The sequence below is a fragment of the Aotus nancymaae genome, unplaced genomic scaffold, assembly GCF_030222135.1.
Source record: "Aotus nancymaae isolate 86718 unplaced genomic scaffold, 86718_ANA_hifiasm-v0.15.2.pri h1tg000021l, whole genome shotgun sequence".
Classification (NCBI taxonomy): Eukaryota; Metazoa; Chordata; class Mammalia; order Primates; family Aotidae; genus Aotus; species Aotus nancymaae.
The window spans coordinates 12,007,694-12,019,129 of NW_026988433.1; the positions used below are offsets into that span (position 1 = coordinate 12,007,694).

At 45.3% G+C, this 11,436-nt stretch overlaps 1 pseudogene; it reads left to right on the plus strand.

The window, feature by feature from the left end:
* The first annotated feature begins 4,818 nt into the window (after positions 1-4,818).
* Positions 4,819-5,884, plus strand: LOC105728897 (ATP-dependent RNA helicase DDX19A-like; annotated as a pseudogene).
* The last annotated feature ends 5,552 nt before the right edge of the window (positions 5,885-11,436 follow it).

The window sequence follows — 11,436 nt, forward strand, 5'->3', positions numbered from 1 at the left end:
CTTTCTTTCAGCTTTATTGTGGTATAACTAACAAAAAGCGTTGTTTACATTCAAAATGTACGGTGTGATGATTTGATACACATATGCATTGTGAAATGATTGCCACAACCAAGTCAACTAAGATATTCATCACATTTCATAGTTACTTTTTTAAAATGAGAACTCTTAAGACCTGCTCTGTTAGCAAATTTCAAGTATGCAGTACAGTACAATTAACTACAGTTACCATGCTATACATTAGATCCTTAGAATTTATCTTAAACTGAAAGTTTGTAGTTGTTAATCTTACCAATACATGACAATGTATTTCTTGCTTGCCGCTCTCATGATTATCTCTTTGCCTTTGGTTTTTGATTAACTTATTAAGATGTGAGTTTATGCTACTGGAGTGTATTAAACTTCTTGCATATTTTGATTAATGTTTTTCATAAAATTGGAGAAGTTTTTGGCTATTGTGACTTCACATATTCTTGCACCCCCTTTCTCTCACTCATTTCCTTCTGGGACTCTTTTTATGTATATGTTGGTATTGCTTGATAGCGTTCCATAGTTCTCTGAGGCTCTTTCCTTTTTTTTCTTTAACATCAGGCTAGATAATCTCAATTGACCAATCTACAAATTCACTGAATCTTTCTACCTGCTGAAATCTGCTGGTCAGCACTGCTGTGGGTTGAATCGTGTTCTCCAAAATGATTTGTTCAAAGCCCTCGTCCTTAGAACCTGTAAATGTGGCTTTATTTGGAAATATGGTATTTGCAGATGTAATCAATTAAGATGAGGGCCTCTTGTATTAGGGTGGGCCCTAATCCAGTTACTGTTTCTCTCATAAGAGCAGGGAGATTTGAACACAGGCACAGAGTAAAGAAAGCCATGTGATAACACAGGCAGAGATTGGAGTGGGCAGCTACAAGCCAAGGAAAGCCCAGGATTTCCAGAAACCACTAGAAGCTAGAAAGAAGCAAAGAAGGATAATTCCCTAGAGCCTTCAAGTAGAGCACAGCCCAGCTGATGCTCTAACTTTGGACTTCTATCCTCCAGCAATGTAAGCAAATAACTTTCTGCTGTTTTAAGCCACCGAGATGACTTGTTTTGGCAACCCTAGGAAACAAATATGAACCCCTCGAGTAAATTTTTAGTTGGTGTTTTACTTTTCAATTTCAGAAATTCTATTTAGTCCTCTTTTTTGATTTATAACTTTATTACTATTTTCTATTGTGTGAAACATAATTGTCACCCTATCTTTTAGTGCTACATGTCTAGTTTTATTTAATTTTTTGAATACATTGAAAACAGTGAATATAATCTTTGTCTAGTAAATCCAATGCCTGGACTTCCTCAGGGATGGTATCTATTGGTTGCTTTTTTTTTTTTCTCTAGTGTACCAATCAGCCTGTGTTGGAGAGGCCCAAGAGCACAGGTTCAGTGATTCTCTAGGATAAACCACTGGACTCAGTATATAGTCATACACCTGGCTGTGATTTCTTACACTGAAAGCATGCCTAGCAAAATAAACCAAAAAAAAAAGAAAAAAAAAAGGGTGCATGGGGCAAAGTTCAGAGGAAACCAGGCACAGCCTTCCAAGAATCCTGTCCAAACAAATCACACAGGCACAAAACATTTCTCCAACAAGTTGTGACAACATGTATGAAACACTGTCTGCCAGGGAGGCTCACTAGAGACTAAGCACCCACGGTTTTTAAGGGGACTGGTTATTTGGTGTCCTCTTCCTAGCCTATACCTAAATTCCAGTATCTCAGGAAGAGAATATCTTTGGCACAAACCATAGTGTTTGTAAGCAGTTTAGGCACAGTGAGTTTCTCTGATCAGAGAGTGGGACCCTTGTGCATTTTCTAGATACCCAGGAATGTGTCAGAACTTTTCACAAGCCACTTGGTCATCTCACTTGCCAGCTTTCCCTTTAAGCTTTTAAATCTATTGTTTGCCTCAACTGTAATCCACCACTTCAAGCAGCCACAAAGTTAAACAATTGCCTCTCATGGTTTTTGACAGTTGTGCCAGAGAAAAGGTTTTTTTGCCTCAGACAAACTTCAAGTCAGGTCAAATGCAGTCTGGTGGGTCTTACAGAGATTTCAAATATGACTTCAGCCAGGCACAGTGGCTCATGCCTGTAATCCCAGCACTTTGGGAGGCCGAGGCAGGCAGATCACCTGAGGTCAGGAATTTGAGACCAGCCTGACCAAAATGGAGAAACCTCGTCTCTACTAAAAATACAGAAATTAGGCTGGGGGTGGTGGCTCATGCCTGTAATCCCAGCACTTTGGGAGGCTGAGGCGGGTGGATCAGTTGAGGTCAGGAGTTTGAAACCAGCCTGTCCAACATGGTGAAACCCCATCTCTACTAAAAATACAAAATTAGCCAGGCATGGTGGTGCATGCCTGTAATCCCAGCTACTCGGGAGGCTGAGGCAGGAGAATCACTCAAACCTGGGAGATGGAGGTTGTAGTGAGCCAAGATCATGCCACTGCACTCCAGCCTGGGCAACAAGAGCAAAACTCCATCTCAAAAAAAAAAAAAAAAAAAAAATGCAGAAATTAGCTAGGTGTGGTGGTGCATGCCTGTAATCCTAGCTACTCAGGAGGCTGAGGCAGGAGAATCACTTGAACCGGACAGGCAGAGGTTGCAGTCAGCCGAGATCATGCCATTTCACTCCAGCCTGGGCGACAAGCGTGAAACTCAGCCTCAAAAAAAAAAAAAAAAGAAAGAAAGAAAGAAAGAGAGAGAGAGAAAAGAAAAGAAAAAGTGCAAATGCGTTTGGACAGCTTTGTAGATTTTGAGAGTTGGGGTCACCACTTGGGATGACCGGTCAAATTCTTTCAGTGCTTGGCCACTCCTCAGCCTCAGCACCTGTCCCAAACTGATAAATGATGAGAAGACTCTTTTTCCTTTTTCTTTTCTTTTTTTTTGAGAAAGAGTTTGGCACTTGTTGCCCAGGCTGGAGTGCAATGGTGCCATCTCAGCTCACTGCAATCTCTGCCTCCCAGATTCAAGTGATTCTCCTGCCTCAGCCTCCCAAGTAGCTGGAATTACAGGTGCATGCCATCATGCCTGGCTAATCTTTGTATTTATAGTAGAGATTGGGTTTCTTCATGTTGGTCAGGCTGATCTCAAACTCCTGACCTCAGATGATCTGCCCGCCTCGGCCTCCCAAAGTGCTGGGATTACAGGGATGAGCCACCAAGCCCAGCCAGTACCTATTTTCTTTGAAACATAACAACTCTCTCATCTTCATCCTAAAATTTTCAAAGCATACTCAAGGGCAAAAACTACAGTTTGAAGAGATGGAGTATGCATCAGAACCAGACTGAGATATACAGAGATTTGATGATTATCAGACTGAGAATTTAAAATAACTATGATTAAAATGCTAAAGGTTCTAATGGAAAAAGTGGAAGCAATGTAAGAACCAATGATATGTAAGCAGAGAAGTAGAAACGCTAAGAAAGAATCATAAGGGAATGCTAGAAACAAAAAATGCTATAACAGAAGCAGAGAAGGCCTTTGATGGGCTCATCGGTGGACTGCACGTGGTTAAGGAGGGAATCAGTGAGCCTGAGGAAATGTCAGTAGAACTTCCCAAGCTGAAAAGCAAGAGAAAAAAAAGACTGAGGAAAACAGAAAAGAATATCCAAAAATGGCAGGACAATTACAAAAGGGATAACATCTTCGTAAAGTGAATACTAAAAGGAGAAGAACGAAAGGAGCAGAAGAAATACTTTAATAGTGCCTGGGAACTTACCAAAATTATTGACAGACACCAAGCCACAGATCTAAGAATCTCAGAACACCAAACAGGATAAATACAAAGAAGTCAGTATCTCATTATCTCATATTCAAATTTTGTGAAATCAAAGATAAAAACTGTGAAAGAAGCCAGATGCAGTGGTTCATGCCTGCAATCCCAGCACTTTGGGAGGCCGAGGCGGGCAGATCACTTGAGGTCAGGAGTTCAAGACCAGCATGGCCAACATGGTGAAACACAGTTTCTACTAAAAATGCAAAAATTAGCCGGGTGAGGTGGTAGGCGCCTGTAACCCAGCTACTCAGGAAGCTGAAGCAGGAGACTTGCTTAAACCCAGGAGGTGGAGATTGCAATGAGCTGAAATCGCACCACTGTACTCCAGCCTGGACAACAGAGGAAGGCTTCATCTCAAAAAAAAAAAAAAGAAAAAAAAATTTGAAAGAAGCCAAAGGAAAATATGCACATTACTTGTAGAGGAACTAGTATAAGAATTATACTGGGCAGGGTGCAGTGGCTCACACTTATAATCCCAACACTTTGGAGGCCAAGGTAGGAGGCTTGCTTGAGCTCGGGAGTTGCCTAGGCAACATACAGAAACCCCATCTCTACAAAAAATTAGCCGGGATTGATGATGTGTGCCTGTGGTTCCAGCTACTCGGGAGGTTGAGGCAAGAGGATTGCTTGAGCCTGGGAGGTCGAGGCTCAGTAAGTCCAGATCATGCCACTGCACTCCACCTTGCGCAGAGTGAAACCCTGTCTTGGAAGAAAAAAAAGAATTACATAGAACTCATCAGGAATTACATAAGAAAGAAGAGAGTGGAGTAAAATACCTAGTGTTGAAAGAAAAAAACCCACATAGCTAGGATTCTGTACCCATCAAAATTATCTTTCAAAAGTGAAAGAGAAATAAAGAACTTTCAGGTGAGCAAAAATGGTGGGGCATGTTGGAGGAATATAGATTTCCACTTCATAAATGCAGGAAAAATGAAGGAACTGGAGACTTGGATTTAGGCAAAATGTGTCAGTAATTTACTGCCAGTAGATCTGTCTTGCAAGAAATGTTGCCTGCTGAATCCCCACAGAACCTGATTGCCCAGTCTCCGTCTGGCACTGGTAAAACAGCTGCCTTTCTCCTGGCCATGCTCAGCTGAGTGGAGCCAGCAGACAGATACCCCGGTGTCTGTGCCTCTCCCCAACATATGAGCTGGCGCTTCAAACAGAAAAAGCGATTGAGCAGAGGGGCACATTTTACCCATCTGCTGAAGAACTGAAGCTTGCCTGTGCTGTTCGAGGCAATAAATTGGAAAGAGTCCAGAAGATCAGTGAGCAGATTGTCATTGGCACCCCTGGGACCGTGCTGGACTGGTGCTCCAAGCTCAAGTTCATTGATCCCAAGAAAATCAAGGTGTTTGTTCTGGATGAGGCTGACGTCATGATAGCCACTCAGGGTCACCAGGATCAGAGCATCCGCATCCAGAGGATGCTGCCCAGGAACCGCCAGATGCTGCTTTTCTCCCACCTTTGAAGACTCTGTGTTGAAATTTGCCCAGAAAGTGGTCCCAGATCCAAACGTTATCAAACTGAAGCACGAGGAAGAGACCCTGGACACCATCAAGCAGTGCTATGTCCTGTGCAGCAGCAGAGACGAGACGTTCCAGGCCCTGTGTAGCCTCCACACACCATTGCTCAAGCCATGATCTTCTGCCATACTCGCAAAACCGCTAGCTGGCTGGCAGCAGAGCTCTCAAAAGAAGGCCACCAGGTGGCTCTGCTGAGTGGGGAGATGATGGTGGAGCAGAGGGCTGCGGTGATTGAGCACTTCCGAGAGGGCAAAGAGAAGGTTCTGGTGACCACCAACGTGTGCACCCGCGGGATCGATGTTGAACAAGTGTCTTTCGTCATCAACTTTGATCTTCCCGTGGACAAGGACGGGAACCCTGACAACGAGACTTACCTGCACCGGATCGGGCGCACGGGACGCTTTGGCAGGAGGGGACTGGCAGTGAACACGGTGGACACCAAGCACAGCATGAACATTCTGAACGGAGCCCAGGAGCATTTTCATAAGAAGATAGACAGATTGACACAGATGCTTTGGACGAGATTGAGAAAATAGCCAACTGAGAAGCTCCACCGGCCACTGGTGCCAGCCCTGGCACTGCCCCAGCACGGGAGACAAGTGCGTTCAGGGCACAGGCCCCGACATCACCCCCAGGGCAACAGCACAAGGAGAGAGAAACTGCCTACCTCACTTCAAATTATGTTTGGACTTGACAGAAATGTGTGCAAATGATTGGGGCAATAGAAGGAAAATTTTGCATTTTGGAAAAAAAAATTTTCAGGAAGCCCCTGAAATTGCATGCAGAATATAAGCATAAACATGTTTTCTAGAGAAAGGGCCCCTTGCATTCATCATCTTCTCTGGCGTGCACAAGACTCCAAAATGTTAAGAAACCCTGGGGTAAATGAAGAAGCACGCACCTCAGGAAAGAGGTCCCACACCTCCATGCACAGAATGTCTGCAATGCGGAACCAGAGGGGACCTTTGGGATGGTCCACTGTGGTTGAGCCACTATACTCAAAGGCGGGGACCCTTGACAGAAGTCTCGATGGGGCAAGCAGAAGGGTACCAGGAAGTTCTCTGTCCTCCACAGTCTATTCCTTTTATGGACTAAAAAATACAGTCACAAGATTCAAGTGCTTATGCCTCCCAGGAAACATGGTGTCATTCATTCATTAACTGAGGCCCCACTGTGTGCCAGCATTCACTGAGGCCCCACTGTGTGCCAAGCTCTATGCTAGACCCTGGGACCACAAGCATCTCACCCTGAAGATTCCCAGTAGAGAAGACACAAAACAAGCTGCCCATAGAATGGGGCTGCCTTATTCATTTCTGTATTCTCCAAGCCTCGCCCAGTAGGACAATGTTGTGGGTAAGCCTCTGGCATTTAGAATCAGGGATCCTGGGTTTAAATCAGCTTGTCTGTCTGGCCTCCCTAATCTAAAAAAAAAAAAAAAGAAAAGAAAAGAAAAATCACAGCTTGTCTACTTCTTTGCTGTGTGACTCTGGGCAGGTCACATCATCTTTCTGAGACTCAATTTCCTCATAATGTAAAATGGTGTGAACTTACATCACAGAGTCTTATGAGGATTATGGGAACTAAGCTGTGAAAAGAGGCTGGGTGCAGAGGCTCATGCCTCTAATCCCAGCACTTTGGGAGGTCAAGGCAGGTGGATCTCTGGAGCCCAGGAGTTTGAGACCAGCCTGGGCAGCATAGCAAAACCCCGTCTCTACAAAAAAATACAGAAATTAGCCTGGTGTGGTGGTGCGTACTTGTAGTCTCAGCTACTCAGGAGGCCGAGGTGGGAGAATCACTTGAGGCTGGGAGGTGAGGTTGCAGTGAGCTGAGATCCTGCCACGTACTCCAGCATGGGTGACAGAGCCAGACCCCACCTCAAAAAAATAAAAGAATAAAATAAACTGTGTAAAGAGCCTGGTATACACAAAGTGCTTGATAAGTAATGGCTATTGGAGTGAATTTTAATACCATCATGTCAAAGAGCCCTGGCGAACACTCTGGGCTCCTGTCCGCCTCCTGCAAGACAAGGATTAAGCAGATCCCCTCTGCCTCTTCTGCGCTAGGATCCTAGGAACTAGAAATGGTGGTTGTTTTAGGTGCGTGTGCAGCACCACCTTGTGGAAGAGAGGAAAATTGACAAAAATGTCAGTTTTCCTATGAGGAGGACGTACTGGAAGCCACAGTTTGTAAAATACAAGCACATCTACCAAAAATGCCCTAATACAAGGCGATCCTCAGTTCCAATTAGTTTTCCCAGTGGACTAATAACAAATATTTGCCAGTAAGAAAATAAAAAATGTGTTTCAGAATCACACAGACCAATGGGGAAAAACATAAATGTAAATAAATGAAAAATAAATAAAAATACATTGACATAGCCCTGATTAAGCTAATAGGAAATAAAACATGCACTTCCAGTATTTAGTTAATTTATTCAGATACAACTATACATTTATATATGTTATGGGGGTACTATATGTAAGTATTACTCTTTTCCACGTTCAGTTTTCAAAAAGGTTTTTTAACTCAAGACTCTTCACGGGCATCTCTGGACACAGGGCTTTTCTCCTCTCCAAGGCAACTGTTGAATCTTCTTCTTTTTTTTTTTTTTTTGAGACAGAGTCTCACTCTGTCCCCAGGAGCCAGGCTGGAGTGCAGTGGCCCCATCTTGGCTCACTGCAACCTCCGCCTCCCAGGTTCAAGCAATTCTCCTGCCTCAGCCTCCCGAGTAGCTGGGACTACAGGCACACATCACCATGCCCAGATAATTGTTGTACTTTTTAGTAGAGATGGGGTTTCACCATGTTGGCCAGGAGGGTCTCAATCTCTTGACCTTGTGATCCGCCCACCTCGGCCTCCCAAAGTGCTGGGATTACAGGTGTGAGCCACCACGCCCGGCCTGAATCTTCTAAGCCAGTTTTTCCGGGCTCAGTATTTTTTACTCCATCAAGCAGAATGAGAGGTAGGATGTCATGAATCCGGACATTTTTATTTTAATTTTTTTTAGACAGGGTCTCACCTGCTGCCCAGGCTGGAGTGCAGTGGTTCGATTACAGCTCACTGCCTTCTTGACTTCCCAGGCTCAGGTGATCCTCCCACCTCAGCTTCTCGAGTAGCTGGGACTACAGGCGCGTGCTACCATGCCTGGCTAATTTTTTTGAATATTTTCTACAGATGGAGTTTTAGGGCCTGGTGCAGTGGCTCACGCCTGTAATCCCAGAACTTTGGGAGGCCGAGGTGGACAGTTCAAGAGGTCAGGAGTTCGAGACCAGCCTGGCCAACATGGTGAAACCCTGTCTCTACTAAAAATACAAAAATTAGCTGGGCACAGTGGCACGCACCTATAATCCCAGCTACTTGGGAGGCTGAGGCAGGAGAATCGCTTGAATCCCAGAGGAGGAGGTTGCATGAGCCGAGATCGTGCCACTGCAATCTAACCTGAGCAACAGGGTGAGACTCTGTCTAAAAAAAAAAAAAAAAAAAAAAAAAAAAAAAAAAATTAGGCCGGGCATGGTGGCTCAGGCCTGTAATCCAAGCACTTTGGAGGTTTCAAAATGAAGTTCTTGAGAGAACAGCGCCCCCTAAAGGCCATTATTTTAAAGACGACCTCCCTCCTGTGGATTATTGGTGGCAGATAGGGGAGACCTGGACACACCGAACAAAACAAGCAGTAAAAGGGTATGCCTTCGCTTTTAGAAAATAAAGTCAATCCTAAGCCCCAGGACTCCTCAGGCTCAGCCCAAGCCCCATCCTCTCACCCCAAGGAGCCAGCGTCTCCTGACCCTGGGGCAAGCGCTACCTAGTTCCCACAGGGAGACAAGTCTCCTTCTCCTGCAGCAGGAGATGGGGTATGGTGGGGGCAGGCCAGCTCCAGGAAACGAGGGGTAATTCCCAGCCTGAAAACCTTCCTCACAAGGCACTTGGCTTCATCTCCTAACCTTTTTTCCTGGCAACCTCAAATGGAAAGAGAAAATTCCTCTTTCCTCTTCAATGCACAGCTAGGTTTCAGTTTCCAATTAAAAAAAACAAACAAACAAACCCGAACAAAACAAAGCTGTTGCAGTTTCCATTTCCATTTCTAGCGACCAGGAGAGCTGGCTGCTGAACTAAGGCAGCCCAGCAGAGGGAGACTCCGCGGATGCCTCGGGGGCCCCCAGCCCTCTCCGCACGCAAAAGAGAAGACGATAAAGGTAGTGATTCTTCCGCCGCATGGCGGCTCACGCCTGTAATCTCAGCACTTTGTGAGGCCGAGGCGGGCGGATCACCTGAGGTCAGGAGTTCGAGACCAGCCTGGCCAACATGGTGAAACCCCCTATCTGAACCAAAAACACCAAAAATTAGCCGGGCATGGTGGCGGGCGCCTGTAATCCCAGCTACATGGGAGGCTAAGGTGGGAGAATCGTTTGAACCCGGGGAGCGGCGAAGGTTGCAGTGCCACACTGCACTCAAGCCTGGGTGACAGAGCAAAACTCTGTATCAAAACAAACAAACAAACAAAAGGCCGGGCGCAGTGGCTCGCGCCTGTAATTCCAACACTTTGGGAGGCCGAGGCCAGTGGATCACCTGAGGTCGGGAATTCGAGACCAGCCTGACCAACATGGAGAAACTCCGTCTCTATTAAAGATACAAAATTAACTGGGCGTGGTGGCGCACACCTGTAATCCCGGCTACTCGGGAGGCTGAGGTAGGAGAATCGCTTGAACCTGGAAGGAGGAGGTTGCAGAGAGCCGAGATTCCGCCATTGCACTCTAGCCCGGGCAACAAAAGTGAAACTCCATCTCAAGGGAAAAAAAAAAAAAGCTAAATCTCTCTCTAACTCACCCCATCTGCAGTTCTGAGGCCTGCTGGACAAAGGCTGGGAGCTGCCACTTACAGGGCTGGGCAGAGGCAGAGACGATGCATTCCTGGTCCCACAGAGATGGCAGGCTTCCAGGACCGGTATGACAACCCAGGGGACAGACTGGATGCCTTCATAAAACACAGCCTTCAGCCCCGGGGGGACTAGAAGGATGGAGTGAAGGATGCCAGGCACAGAATCGACTGAGCTAATTCTGCACCAAGAAGTCAGGGTGCTGAAGGTGGCTAAGGTAAGCACTCTGGAATCCTCGGGGTTCAAATCCGAGCTCTGCCCTGTGGGACTGTGGGACTGCGGAATGGTGAGGGATGAGTTACTTTGTCTCTCTGAGCGTCAGTCTCTTCCTCTCTAAAGCTGGTTTCTAATAACGGCAAATGCGACAAAGCATGGGAAAGTGCTCTTAAGCTGTAAACTATTCTACAAATCTGGATGATGATGATTTGGGATGCAGCTGTCTGAGTGCTAGGCAATCAAGTGGAATACGGGTAACAGGTTTGTAGAAAATGTATGCTTTTTGGCCAGGCTCAGTGGCTCACGCCTGTAATCCCAACACTTGGGGAAGTCGAGGGGAGAGGATCACATGAGCCCGGGAGTTTGAGGCCAGCCTGGGCAACACAGCAAGACCTTGTCTCAATTATTTAAAATTTTTGATTTTTTAAATATGTTTTTAAATTTTTTAAAGAAATTAAAATAAAATTTATGCCTTTTGTTTCCTCTTTAACAAGTCCCACTTTTTACCCCTAAAGTCAGAGATATATTTGTATTTATATCTATTTTTGTGTATATATATTTTCCTTCTAAAATGACACTGACTGATTTTGTTAGAAACTACCTAGTAATATCGGAGGGTTTCTACGGGTTCAGAGAGGTTGTTAGGGGTTGACCATGGACTCAAATACCTATTTGTAGCATGGTTTCCCTGGGAAAGTACTAAACTGTATTCAACTTTTAACGCATCACCCTAAATCAAAAATGCCTTGACTATAAATCTGGATTTGGTTCATTTTGCTAGAATGAAAGATACCTAACATTATCTTAAGCAAATCAGGCTTTACCTGGGAATGGCAACAGCTGCTGAGAATAAGACTGAAAAGGAAGGAAACGCAGCTTTAATGAATCGTTAGGCCAGGCTCTTGCCTGTAATCGCCGCACTTCGAGAAGCCAATGTAGGCAGATTACTTGAGGCCAGGAGTTCAAGACCAGCCTGGGCAACATAATGAAACCTTGTCTCTACAGTAAAT